At 40.2% G+C, this 14,930-nt stretch overlaps 1 long non-coding RNA gene across 1 annotated transcript; it reads right to left on the reverse strand.

Moving 5' to 3' along the window:
- Positions 1-417: 417 nt before the first annotated feature.
- LOC131732848 (uncharacterized) lies at positions 418-2,663 on the reverse strand. The gene is made up of 3 exons (XR_009325850.1): positions 2,555-2,663; positions 1,511-1,639; positions 418-529 (listed from the first exon to the last, which is right to left on the reverse strand). It is a non-coding gene; the product is annotated as an uncharacterized LOC131732848 (long non-coding RNA).
- Positions 2,664-14,930: the final 12,267 nt, after the last annotated feature.

Below are 14,930 nucleotides of genomic sequence, written 5' to 3' on the forward strand. Positions count from 1 at the left end.
CTGATTCAAGCATTCAAAATGCTAAAAGGTATTGACAATGTCGACCCAGGGGACTTTTTCGACAAGGACCAGGAGTCACAAATGGAGATTAGATAAAGGGGCATTCAGAACAGAAAATAGGAGGCACTTTTCTACACAGAGAATTGTGAGGGTCTGGAACCCGCTCCCCAGTAATGTTGTTGAAGCCGACACCCTGGGATCCTTCAAGAAGCTGCTTGATGAGATTCTGGGATCAATAAGCTACTAACAACCAAAAGAGCAAGATGGGCCGAATGGCCTCCTCTCGTTTGTAAACTTTTTTATGTTCTTAAAATGTTTGTTTACTTAGGCATGAGCATGCTGTATATGCTATCCTGACACAGATACATGATTTAATAGCGCAGGATAAAAAAAATAAATAAATAAAAAGAACAATATTTGGTTATCAGGCCAACATGCATTTGACTGTGATTTTTCTGCACTTCGACTGGCAGGATCACGACGTCACTTGTTGGATCCACCTTCACATTAGGACAGGATCAGCTGTATGCTGGGGAAAGGTGAGAATCCTTTTAATAAAACTTCCCATGTAGTTTGTTTAATGTTTGGTATCACTTATCCTCAAAATGGGCAAAATCTGCTACGATCACAAGATATATGGTGTCTGATTTAGTTGCTTGATAAGGAAGAAATCTAGATGGTGCTATTTTTTCATCAGCGTGTGTCAACATTCTATAGAACCATTGAATAGTAGACCCCTCTATCTGGTAAATAGGGGCATATTAATCAAGCTTGTAAAAACTGAAGCATTTCACTTTTTTTTTTTTTTTTTATAAATTTAGTCGTTGCCAATTATTTTTTATTATTTTCTCCCCAATTTGGAATGGCCAATTATTTTATTATGCTCAGCTCACCGCTACCACCCCAGGGCTGACTCTGGAGGGCGAAGACAAACACACGCTGTCCTCCGAAGCGTGGGCCAATTGAGCGCCGCCCCCTGGGAGCTCCCATCCTCGGTCGGCAAAGGAATAGCCTGGACTCGAACTCGCGATGTCCAGACTATAGGGCACATCCTGCACTGCACGTGGAGTGCCTTTACTGGATGCGCCACTCGGGACCCCCGGCATTTCACTTATTGTTCATTACAATGGATTTTGTATCATCCCGCAACCACGCTGGGTTTCACTGAGGTCATTGTGATAGAGCTGATTGTTTTAATATTTTCAATATTGTTTTTCAAAGTGTGCTAAATCAGTTTTTCCTGTTGCTATGGCCAACGGTTTCATCCTAGGAATCTGAAAAACAGTAATGGCATTTGCAAAGTTGTTTCTATTATCAATAATTGTATTAAGAGTTCCAAAATAATGCAATGTAAACAAAAACTGACAAGTTTAAATATCTTTTAATTGATTTTTAAAAAACAAATTAAAAAAATGGACTAACTGAAGGTGACATGTTTTCTGATTGATTTGGTAATGAAGTGCCACATAACACTGCAGTCTAGGGAATGGCTACAGGAAAGATAACTTACTGTTACAGTAGCCTCCTTTTTAGCTGATATTACAGATAGGCAGCCCAGACAAGGTCTTGGACGTCTCTTTGGGTTGGCTTCGAATTGTCTCTTTTCTCTGATCGGAATGTCTGGAGGGGAGGTGGCCTTCTGGTAAGATAGCAATAAGATTTAAAAAATGACATCTCTATAAAAATTAAAAAAGGCAGTACCCCACCATCAAGTATAATTTTACACTAAAATATTTTGTCTTATTAACTTTAATTAACACCAACGATATTCATCCACAAATTAGTTCATTGTGTAAACATATCCCAGGGTTTCTACTGCGCATCTCCTTCTACCTTCCTTAGCTCCACACATTCCCACAATCCCCTTCTGCTACTGCACACTCTGAAAAGAGATCCCACTGGATGAGATTGTTTATTACATCTTTAAAGGGAGCGTATAAAACCAATGAACTACTCCATTGCATGTTAAACTTATTTTCGATCAACCAATGAGTTAGAAATAAGTGTGCATGACATGGCCAGTGACTGTGACTTATTCGTGCTGCAAATGATTTGATGTTACACCACCACTCTCTTACTTCAGACAAACACCACAACCCCTAGTCCTTTACACATTTACACATTTTTTATAAACAAAACACAAAACATCCATATAAGATGGATATGTGTAAAAGATCTGAATCATTGATATGTCCAGAGGGTGAAACAATGTGGCAGGAAAATGGTTCATTTTTATGGGACAGCACTGGTAATGGAACCTAAGTTAAAAAAAAATAAAAATAAAATCAGGAAGATAAGCTGTGTACCAAACATAGACAATAACTCAAAAGTGAATTAAGTTTCCGATTGTATACCTGGCTATACACAGTTACTACTGATATAAAGACATTTTGGCTCATCTAACCTAGGTCTATGGCATATCCTGAAAACAGATTATTACAAAAATATGATTTCAAACAGCATACAAATGTAAGGGGACAGAGAAAAATAATAATTTGAATCTATCTGTCTCTCTAATGCGGGTTCCTAAACATCACGTTGTAATTCTAATTACCTTTTCTTGTCCCTTGTCAAATCTACCCCATACTGTGCTGGCTTGGCCGCCTCCAGCATCTTCACCATCTCCGTCCAGCAAGGATACAACACCAGGAGAAGCAGGTCTTTTTTTACAAATCTGAAAAAAATACATTTGTATTTTAGATGTAATTTCTTGTCACGGGACATTATGTAAATGCTATTATCCATGGTGATTACGACAAACATTTACACTTGGGTCTCTTTGAGAAAGACATTACTAAATCTCAACAAAGAATTTGCCATGCTTACAATTTGCCTATGCTTATGTATACATATACATCTCCTGCCACGTAAACTCTAAACGATGAACATGACATATCAACAGTATGTACAGGATAGAATAAGAATTAGCAATGAAATGTTTAATCACAGTCTGATGAGGGATTATCCAGATGTATGTAAAACTGTGTGACATTCACAATCTTGTATATTATCATTAATGTATACTCTATAATGTTGATGCTAAGTTTCCTGTCAATTGGATAAACAGTTTGTAACAAATTGTGTGTGTGTGTGTACAGCCACCTCCACTTCATCCCCTTCGCAATGGATTTCATCCCCAGCTGGGGATAACAGAGCTGGTATAAAAATCCAACTGTAGTCTCCCTTGGAGCACCAGACAGTGGTATGAATAAAGAGATTAGAAATTGCCCGCTTAGAGGGTATAAACTATCTCTTTAAAGTTTAAAATTACCAGCTTTTAGTGGTTGGTGTCCAGTCGTCATTTTTTACAGTTTCTTCGTTTCACTTTTCCTTTTGTTCAGTCATCCTGGTGCTATATATATATATATATATATATATATATATATATATATATATATATATATATATATATATATATATATAAAATAAAGAGCTAGTTATAACTTTTAAATGAATCTTAACCTCAAAAACACTATCAGGGGGTCCTGGAGTGGCTCACCTGGTAAAAGCGTGGTTGTGTGGTCATACAGCACAGGTTCGCGTCCTGGCTGTGCAAAGTTGTCGGTCTTCGCTGTGAATTCCAAAGGGAGCGTAACATTGGCTCTGGCACTCCCGTGGGTTAGGGAAGCAAAAACAAAAGGGACTGTTTCTCCTCATTGCGCTACAGTGAACCCTGCTGGCCAGGCGCCCTGTGAGCTCAAAAGCGGACACCTGCAGGGCTGGCCTTTGTCCTCCAGAGGTCAGTAGCTCGCTGACATCCGCTCTCGAGTTCCTGGGTGTAAAAGAGGATAATAGTTTGGTTGTGGGATCGGAGGACGCCCACTGAACCTTTGGATCTCCTGAGCTGTGTAAGGAATTGCTGCGATGAGGAGAAAAAATAATTGGACATTCCAAATTGGGGAGAAAATCGGGGGTAAAATAATTGGGCACACTAAATGTATATATACATAACTTCACGTCTGTCCCCAGGCAGGACGATTGAGATATTCGGTAAAGAAACAATGCTATAATTAATCCCTGTAATTACGCCAATTACAGATGTTTCTTTTGCTCCTAAATTATATTGGGATGGTCAGTAAATCATTTGCTGACAATTGCATCATTCACAGAAGGTGTGCGGCAGGTGTGGGATTAATTGGGCCTATTTATATCCCCATCGCTCACAACTTCTTAATTTCATTTTCAGAAATTGTAAAACAGTTTGTGTTAACTCTATAGACACCAGCCCCCTATATACCAACTAAAGTCCATTTATATTAAATATTTAAGTACGAGCATCCCAGGGAGAAAACTAGAATAGCAAATGAGCAAGTGTGCTCAGGTCAGCGCTTTGTGGTAACTGCAGGTATTTGCATCACACTGCTGAATGACCAATAGCCACCAAGTACTGTACATTGCAAATGGGCTGTTTCATCTGAGCTCAACTGTGTTAACCCTGACCTAGTCGAGGTTAGTCGAACCCTGTTGTTCTGATTATCAACATAATGTCAATAAATCTTACAACACTGCATCACACACTTAAAGCAGTTTTTGGCAAAAACACCCACCACCACTGTCAAGTGCATAGGAAAAACAACCATAGTTTAACTGCAGTGGAGAAGATTGGATTCAAATAATTGCAAAATACTGCATGTTTGTATATTGAAATAATGAACATGTTAATGATTATTAAAAATACCAATTGTAGTTGTTTTTTTCAGACAAACATAAAAATGTAGGCCACTGTTTAGTGTCTGAAGGAAGCCCATGGCAAGTATACAATATTTTTCTGTATGCATTATTTTCTGTTGAGCACTACTGACACCGTTGAAACGGTGAGTCTTAGGTCGCCTGCGAATACATTAGTCCAATCAATGCGGCTGAACCTGGTGTGTAATCCCAAGGTAACTGCTCACAGTTAACACGTTTTAATACGTTAATTCACGTTTTAAGTAATACAGTGTCCCCTTCAGACATGTTAAAGGAGAGATTGGGAAATAACATTCAAACCTATGCGCGATTAAATACCTTCCTAACTCCTAACATCCAAAAAAAAAAGAAAAAAGAAAAAAATATCAATAATTAATATATATATATATATATATATATATATATATATATATATATATATATATATATATATATATATATATATAATTGCATGCCCCGGTAGCTCCGATATGGAGTCTTCCATGCCCCGCTAGCTACGATATGGAGTCTTTCCATCAACCTCCGGTTGCTTCATTCCGGAGGTGCATACAATATATATATATATATATATATATATATATATATATATATATATATATATATATATATATATATATATATATATATGAGTCTCAGGTATATATATATACGTCTCTGGGCAAAACCAACGCCCTTGGCCAGTATACAATATTTTTCACTATGCATTCTTTTCTGTTGAGCACTCCTGACACCGTTGAAACGGTGAGTCTCAGGTCGCCTGCGGATACATAAGTCCAATCATTGCGTCTGAACCTGGTGTGTAATTCCAAGGTAACTGCTCACTTTTAACACGATTTAAGACGTTAATCCACGTTTTAAGTAATACAGTGTCCCCTTCAAACATGTTAAAGGAGAGATTCGGAAATAACATTCAAACCTATGCGCGAGTAAATACCATCCTAACTCCTAACATCCAAAAAAAAAGAAAAAAGAAAAAAAATAACAATAAAAAATATATATATATATATATATATATATATATATATATATATATATATATATATATATATATATATATATATATATATATATATATATATAATTGCATGCCCCGGTAGCTCCGATATGGAGTCTTGCATGCCCCGCTAGCTACGATATGGAGTCTTTCCATCCACCTCCGGTTGCTTCATTCCGGAGGTGCATGCAATATATATATATATATATATATATATATTTATATATATATATATATATATATATATATATATATATATATATATATATATATATATATATATATATATATATTTGCATACCCCGGTAGCTAAAAGCTTAGTTACGGCTCTGGGCAAAACCAACGCCCTTGGCCAGTATACAATATTTTTCTCTATGCATTCTTTTCTGTTGAGCACTCCTGACACCGTTGAAACGGTGAGTCTCAGGTCGCCTGCGGATACATAAGTCCAATCATTGCGTCTGAACCTGGTGTGCAATCCCAAGGTAACTGCTAACTTTTAACACGATTTAAGACGTTAATTCACGTTTTAAGTAATACAGTGTCCCCTTCAGACATGTTAAAGGAGAGATTCGGAAATAACATTCAAACCTATGCGCGAGTAAATACCATCCTAACTCCTAACATCCAAAAAAAAAAGAAAAAAGAAAAAAAATAACAATAATTAATATATATATATATATATATATATATATATATATATATATATATATATATATATATATATATATATATATATATTTGCATGCCCCGGTAGCTAAAAGCTTAGTTACGGCTCTGGGCAAAACCAACGCCCTTGGCCAGTATACTACTATGCATTCGTATCTAGGTGTATATGGTAGCTAGCGTTGTGTTGGAGCAGCAGGACAAGCTCGCCATCCCGCCCGCTGCTTTCCTGCTCACCAAAACACAACGCACCCAGGGGAGAGATACCATGGTAAATAGGTAACCTATTTACCATGGTATCCCTCCCCTGCGGCGGCTGCTCTTGATCTCGGCTGCTCTTGATCTCCGTGAACGCACCCGCTGTCACATTGAAGCGCTTGAAAACACAGCACAGCATTCCCTAATAACACTTGCAATGCATTATGACTTCAAAGGTATGACTTTAAGTCTATGACATTATTATTTATTGATTTTATTTTGTTTTATTTCTTTGCTCACCAACTGCCACGACAACACACTCGTTTTTTTTTTATGCAGTACTCCTGACGAACTTCACCCATTGACCGCATCGTACCGGCTCTTAAGGTAGCTTGTGTTGGAGCAGCAGGACAAGCTCGCCATCCCGCCCGCTGCTTTCCTGCTCACCAAAACACAACGCACCCAGGGGAGAGATACCATGGTAAATAGGTAACCTATTTACCATGGTATCCCTCCCCTGCGGCGGCTGCTCTTGATCTCCGGCTGCTCTTGATCTCCGTGAACGCACCCGCTGTCACATTGAAGCGCTTGAAAACACAGCACAACATTCCCTAATAACACTTGCAATGCATTATGACTTCAAAGGTATGACTTTAAGTCTATGACATTATTATTTATTGATTTTATTTTGTTTTATTTCTTTGCTCACCAACTGCCACGACAACACACTCGTTTTTTTTTTATGCAGTACTCCTGACGAACTTCACCCATTGACCGCATCGTACCGGCTCTTAAGGTAGCTTGTGTTGGAGCAGCAGGACAAGCTCGCCATCCCGCCCGCTGCTTTCCTGCTCACCAAAACACAACGCACCCAGGGGAGAGATACCATGGTAAATAGGTAACCTATTTACCATGGTATCCCTCCCCTGCGGCGGCTGCTCTTGATCTCCGGCTGCTCTTGATCTCCGTGAACGCACCCGCTGTCACATTGAAGCGCTTGAAAACACAGCACAACATTCCCTAATAACACTTGCAATGCATTATGACTTCAAAGGTATGACTTTAAGTCTATGACATTATTATTTATTGATTTTATTTTGTTTTATTTCTTTGATCACCAACTGCCACGACAACACACTCGTTTTTTTTTTATGCAGTACTCCTGACGAACTTCACCCATTGCCCGCATCGTACCGGCTCTTAAGGTAGCTTGTGTTGGAGCAGCAGGACAAGCTCGCCATCCCGCCCGCTGCTTTCCTGCTCACCAAAACACAACGCACCCAGGGGAGAGATACCATGGTAAATAGGTAACCTATTTACCATGGTATCCCTCCCCTGCGGCGGCTGCTCTTGATCTCCGTGAACGCACCCGCTGTCACATTGAAGCGCTTGAAAACACAGCACAACATTCCCTAATAACACTTGCAATGCATTATGACTTCAAAGGTATGACTTTAAGTCTATGACATTATTATTTATTGATTTTATTTTGTTTTATTTCTTTGATCACCAACTGCCACGACAACACACTCGTTTTTTTTTATGCAGTACTCCTGACGAACTTCACCCATTGCCCGCATCGTACCGGCTCTTAAGGTAGCTTGTGTTGGAGCAGCAGGACAAGCTCGCCATCCCGCCCGCTGCTTTCCTGCTCACCAAAACACAACGCACCCAGGGGAGAGATACCATGGTAAATAGGTAACCTATTTACCATGGTATCCCTCCCCTGCGGCGGCTGCTCTTGATCTCCGTGAACGCACCCGCTGTCACATTGAAGCGCTTGAAAACACAGCACAACATTCCCTAATAACACTTGCAATGCATTATGACTTCAAAGGTATGACTTTAAGTCTATGACATTATTATTTATTGATTTTATTTTGTTTTATTTCTTTGATCACCAACTGCCACGACAACACACTCGTTTTTTTTTTATGCAGTACTCCTGACGAACTTCACCCATTGCCCGCATCGTACCGGCTCTTAAGGTAGCTTGTGTTGGAGCAGCAGGACAAGCTCGCCATCCCGCCCGCTGCTTTCCTGCTCACCAAAACACAACGCACCCAGGGGAGAGATACCATGGTAAATAGGTAACCTATTTACCATGGTATCCCTCCCCTGCGGCGGCTGCTCTTGATCTCCGTGAACGCACCCGCTGTCACATTGAAGCGCTTGAAAACACAGCACAACATTCCCTAATAACACTTGCAATGCATTATGACTTCAAAGGTATGACTTTAAGTCTATGACATTATTATTTATTGATTTTATTTTGTTTTATTTCTTTGATCACCAACTGCCACGACAACACACTCGTTTTTTTTTTATGCAGTACTCCTGACGAACTTCACCCATTGCCCGCATCGTACCGGCTCTTAAGGTAGCTTGTGTTGGAGCAGCAGGACAAGCTCGCCATCCCGCCCGCTGCTTTCCTGCTCACCAAAACACAACGCACCCAGGGGAGAGATACCATGGTAAATAGGTAACCTATTTACCATGGTATCCCTCCCCTGCGGCGGCTGCTCTTGATCTCCGTGAACGCACCCGCTGTCACATTGAAGCGCTTGAAAACACAGCACAACATTCCCTAATAACACTTGCAATGCATTATGACTTCAAAGGTATGACTTTAAGTCTATGACATTATTATTTATTGATTTTATTTTGTTTTATTTCTTTGATCACCAACTGCCACGACAACACACTCGTTTTTTTTTTATGCAGTACTCCTGACGAACTTCACCCATTGCCCGCATCGTACCGGCTCTTAAGGTAGCTTGTGTTGGAGCAGCAGGACAAGCTCGCCATCCCGCCCGCTGCTTTCCTGCTCACCAAAACACAACGCACCCAGGGGAGAGATACCATGGTAAATAGGTAACCTATTTACCATGGTATCCCTCCCCTGCGGCGGCTGCTCTTGATCTCCGGCTGCTCTTGATCTCCGTGAACGCACCCGCTGTCACATTGAAGCGCTTGAAAACACAGCACAACATTCCCTAATAACACTTGCAAGCATTATGACTTCAAAGGTATGACTTTAAGTCTATGACATTATTATTTATTGATTTTATTTTGTTTTATTTCTTTGATCACCAACTGCCACGACAACACACTCGTTTTTTTTTATGCAGTACTCCTGACGAACTTCACCCATTGACCGCATCCTACCGGCTCTTAAGGTAGCTTGTGTTGGAGCAGCAGGACAAGCTCGCCATCCCGCCCGCTGCTTTCCTGCTCACCAAAACACAACGCACCCAGGGGAGAGATGGTATAGAGATGGTATCCCTCCCCTGCGGCGGCTGCTCTTGATCTCCGGCTGCTCTTGATCTCCGTGAACGCACCCGCTGTCACATTGAAGCGCTTGAAAACACAGCACAACATTCCCTAATAACACTTGCAATGCATTATGACTTCAAAGGTATGACTTTAAGTCTATGACATTATTATTTATTGATTTTATTTTGTTTTATTTCTTTGATCACCAACTGCCACGACAACACACTCGTTTTTTTTTATGCAGTACTCCTGACGAACTTCACCCATTGCCCGCATCGTACCGGCTCTTAAGGTAGCTTGTGTTGGAGCAGCAGGACAAGCTCGCCATCCCGCCCGCTGCTTTCCTGCTCACCAAAACACAACGCACCCAGGGGAGAGATACCATGGTAAATAGGTAACCTATTTACCATGGTATCCCTCCCCTGCGGCGGCTGCTCTTGATCTCCGTGAACGCACCCGCTGTCACATTGAAGCGCTTGAAAACACAGCACAACATTCCCTAATAACACTTGCAATGCATTATGACTTCAAAGGTATGACTTTAAGTCTATGACATTATTATTTATTGATTTTATTTTGTTTTATTTCTTTGATCACCAACTGCCACGACAACACACTCGTTTTTTTTTTATGCAGTACTCCTGACGAACTTCACCCATTGCCCGCATCGTACCGGCTCTTAAGGTAGCTTGTGTTGGAGCAGCAGGACAAGCTCGCCATCCCGCCCGCTGCTTTCCTGCTCACCAAAACACAACGCACCCAGGGGAGAGATACCATGGTAAATAGGTAAACTATTTACCATGGTATCCCTCCCCTGCGGCGGCTGCTCTTGATCTCCGTGAACGCACCCGCTGTCACATTGAAGCGCTTGAAAACACAGCACAACATTCCCTAATAACACTTGCAATGCATTATGACTTCAAAGGTATGACTTTAAGTCTATGACATTATTATTTATTGATTTTATTTTGTTTTATTTCTTTGATCACCAACTGCCACGACAACACACTCGTTTTTTTTTTTATGCAGTACTCCTGACGAACTTCACCCATTGCCCGCATCGTACCGGCTCTTAAGGTAGCTTGTGTTGGAGCAGCAGGACAAGCTCGCCATCCCGCCCGCTGCTTTCCTGCTCACCAAAACACAACGCACCCAGGGGAGAGATACCATGGTAAATAGGTAACCTATTTACCATGGTATCCCTCCCCTGCGGCGGCTGCTCTTGATCTCCGGCTGCTCTTGATCTCCGTGAACGCACCCGCTGTCACATTGAAGCGCTTGAAAACACAGCACAACATTCCCTAATAACACTTGCAATGCATTATGACTTCAAAGGTATGACTTTAAGTCTATGACATTATTATTTATTGATTTTATTTTGTTTTATTTCTTTGATCACCAACTGCCACGACAACACACTCGTTTTTTTTTTATGCAGTACTCCTGACGAACGTCACCCATTGACCGCATCCTACCGGCTCTTAAGGTAGCTTGTGTTGGAGCAGCAGGACAAGCTCGCCATCCCGCCCGCTGCTTTCCTGCTCACCAAAACACAACGCACCCAGGGGAGAGATACCATGGTAAATAGGTAACCTATTTACCATGGTATCCCTCCCCTGCGGCGGCTGCTCTTGATCTCCGGCTGCTCTTGATCTCCGTGAACGCACCCGCTGTCACATTGAAGCGCTTGAAAACACAGCACAACATTCCCTAATAACACTTGCAAGCATTATGACTTCAAAGGTATGACTTTAAGTCTATGACATTATTATTTATTGATTTTATTTTGTTTTATTTCTTTGATCACCAACTGCCACGACAACACACTCGTTTTTTTTTTATGCAGTACTCCTGACGAACTTCACCCATTGACCGCATCCTACCGGCTCTTAAGGTAGCTTGTGTTGGAGCAGCAGGACAAGCTCGCCATCCCGCCCGCTGCTTTCCTGCTCACCAAAACACAACGCACCCAGGGGAGAGATGGTATAGAGATGGTATCCCTCCCCTGCGGCGGCTGCTCTTGATCTCCGGCTGCTCTTGATCTCCGTGAACGCACCCGCTGTCACATTGAAGCGCTTGAAAACACAGCACAACATTCCCTAATAACACTTGCAATGCATTATGACTTCAAAGGTATGACTTTAAGTCTATGACATTATTATTTATTGATTTTATTTTGTTTTATTTCTTTGATCACCAACTGCCACGACAACACACTCGTTTTTTTTTTATGCAGTACTCCTGACGAACTTCACCCATTGCCCGCATCGTACCGGCTCTTAAGGTAGCTTGTGTTGGAGCAGCAGGACAAGCTCGCCATCCCGCCCGCTGCTTTCCTGCTCACCAAAACACAACGCACCCAGGGGAGAGATACCATGGTAAATAGGTAACCTATTTACCATGGTATCCCTCCCCTGCGGCGGCTGCTCTTGATCTCCGTGAACGCACCCGCTGTCACATTGAAGCGCTTGAAAACACAGCACAACATTCCCTAATAACACTTGCAATGCATTATGACTTCAAAGGTATGACTTTAAGTCTATGACATTATTATTTATTGATTTTATTTTATTTTATTTCTTTGATCACCAACTGCCACGACAACACACTCGTTTTTTTTTTATGCAGTACTCCTGACGAACTTCACCCATTGCCCGCATCGTACCGGCTCTTAAGGTAGCTTGTGTTGGAGCAGCAGGACAAGCTCGCCATCCCGCCCGCTGCTTTCCTGCTCACCAAAACACAACGCACCCAGGGGAGAGATACCATGGTAAATAGGTAACCTATTTACCATGGTATCCCTCCCCTGCGGCGGCTGCTCTTGATCTCCGGCTGCTCTTGATCTCCGTGAACGCACCCGCTGTCACATTGAAGCGCTTGAAAACACAGCACAACATTCCCTAATAACACTTGCAAGCATTATGACTTCAAAGGTATGACTTTAAGTCTATGACATTATTATTTATTGATTTTATTTTGTTTTATTTCTTTGATCACCAACTGCCACGACAACACACTCGTTTTTTTTTATGCAGTACTCCTGACGAACTTCACCCATTGACCGCATCCTACCGGCTCTTAAGGTAGCTTGTGTTGGAGCAGCAGGACAAGCTCGCCATCCCGCCCGCTGCTTTCCTGCTCACCAAAACACAACGCACCCAGGGGAGAGATGGTATAGAGATGGTATCCCTCCCCTGCGGCGGCTGCTCTTGATCTCCGGCTGCTCTTGATCTCCGTGAACGCACCCGCTGTCACATTGAAGCGCTTGAAAACACAGCACAACATTCCCTAATAACACTTGCAATGCATTATGACTTCAAAGGTATGACTTTAAGTCTATGACATTATTATTTATTGATTTTATTTTGTTTTATTTCTTTGATCACCAACTGCCACGACAACACACTCGTTTTTTTATGCAGTACACTCTTAGAAAAAAGGGTACAATATAGAACCCTAAAATGTTCTATCTACTGGTATAGATTTGGAACCATTTTGAAGTGCTATATGGAACCTTTTAAAATGGTTCTTTGGAAGAACCCTGCATTAGAGGTTTAATAAAGAACCACCATGGTTCTTATATTAATGGTATAATACAGAACCATATTGGTTCCTCTGAAGAACCTTCTATTGAGGTTTAATATAGAACCATAAGAGTTACACTATTGAACCTTACAATTAACATTCTATGGAGGGTTGTTTGGTTCATCTGAGAAAAAACAAATGTATACCGTTAAGAGCTCTTCACATCCTTTAGAATCCCCCAACCTCAGAAGTGTAAGTGCTTTGATAAATCACTCAATTCAGGATGCCAACAATTTATTTATTAAACATTTATATAACAATTTATTGTTTTTACAGGTTAAACCATTAGAGTAGTTTCAGGTTTAGTTATATACAGTTTTACACCGTTTTATTCAACCTGTGTGTTTTTAATAATTAAACCATATTATTTACACAGTGAAAAAAAGGGTCTCGCAGCAAACTGGAAAATAAATCTATGCATCCCACAGATTTTACTGAAACTTACACAAAATACATTTTCAAGAACATGTAATAGACCTTGAAAAAGCTGAGATAAAATGTATATTGAAACTGATGAACGTGGGTTTCTTTTTTCTTATTCATTTTTTGGTGGCACAAATTAGAAGAGCTACAGTACAGTATTTAGATCAGAGCTTATTATGAGTTTATGATATCTATAAATTAAGACTGAATGTTTATTAGTTTTTTGAGATCAAAACTTCTATTAAAAACAATTTACATTTGTTATAAACAATTAATTTTCTAATCAGCCATTTACATTTAAAATAAATACTTTTTTTATATGTACAATTACATTTTTATATCAAATATTCTGTTTTTGTAATCAAATTAAATAGTTGACACAATAAATTCATTTAATTTCAGATTAAATGTTAAAATGGCATTCCATCAGATCAATATAATTATTCCCCAAGTAAAAGTGCAGTTATTTGACTGTACATCTTTAACACTGGCAAAGGTACTTTGTCAGAGATACTCAGCTTCATGAAGTACCTTTCCATGAAAGTCAGACAATTTTTTAGAGCTTTAGGATACTCAATGCCCAAGGAAAAATAAAGAGAAAAAATACATTCAACAGCAAGGGTGATATCCATTCCTGGATAATCACTGAGTATCTCAATTCCATCAACAGAAACAGAGATGTCATCTGCTGCCAATGGGCTTGTTGTTCCCTTGAAAACGATAGTTGGCGTAGGTGATGGTGGTACCTGTATAGATTTTAAAATAATAATTAATAACTTTATTCAACAATAAATTATGTGAAATTGTACTTCAGCAGCATCTCACCATACCTACAAGCAGTGGCGGCTCGTGTGGTGGGGCTGCGGCTACTTTAAAGGGATTTCGTAATATTCCTCCCTTTAAAAACATTTTAACTGTCGGATCTCACTTAAAACAGCGAGGAACGTCTTAAACTCCTGTTAATTGCCTACAAGTCTCCCTCATAATTCATTAAGTACACATTTATGGCAAGCCAAATTAAGAGATACCTTTAAATATTTAACAGATATCTTTAAATATTTCAAAATATCCTTAAATCAGTTGAATATATCTTAAAATA

This window comes from Acipenser ruthenus, chromosome 3 (genome assembly GCF_902713425.1).
Source record: "Acipenser ruthenus chromosome 3, fAciRut3.2 maternal haplotype, whole genome shotgun sequence".
Lineage (NCBI taxonomy): Eukaryota > Metazoa > Chordata > Actinopteri > Acipenseriformes > Acipenseridae > Acipenser > Acipenser ruthenus.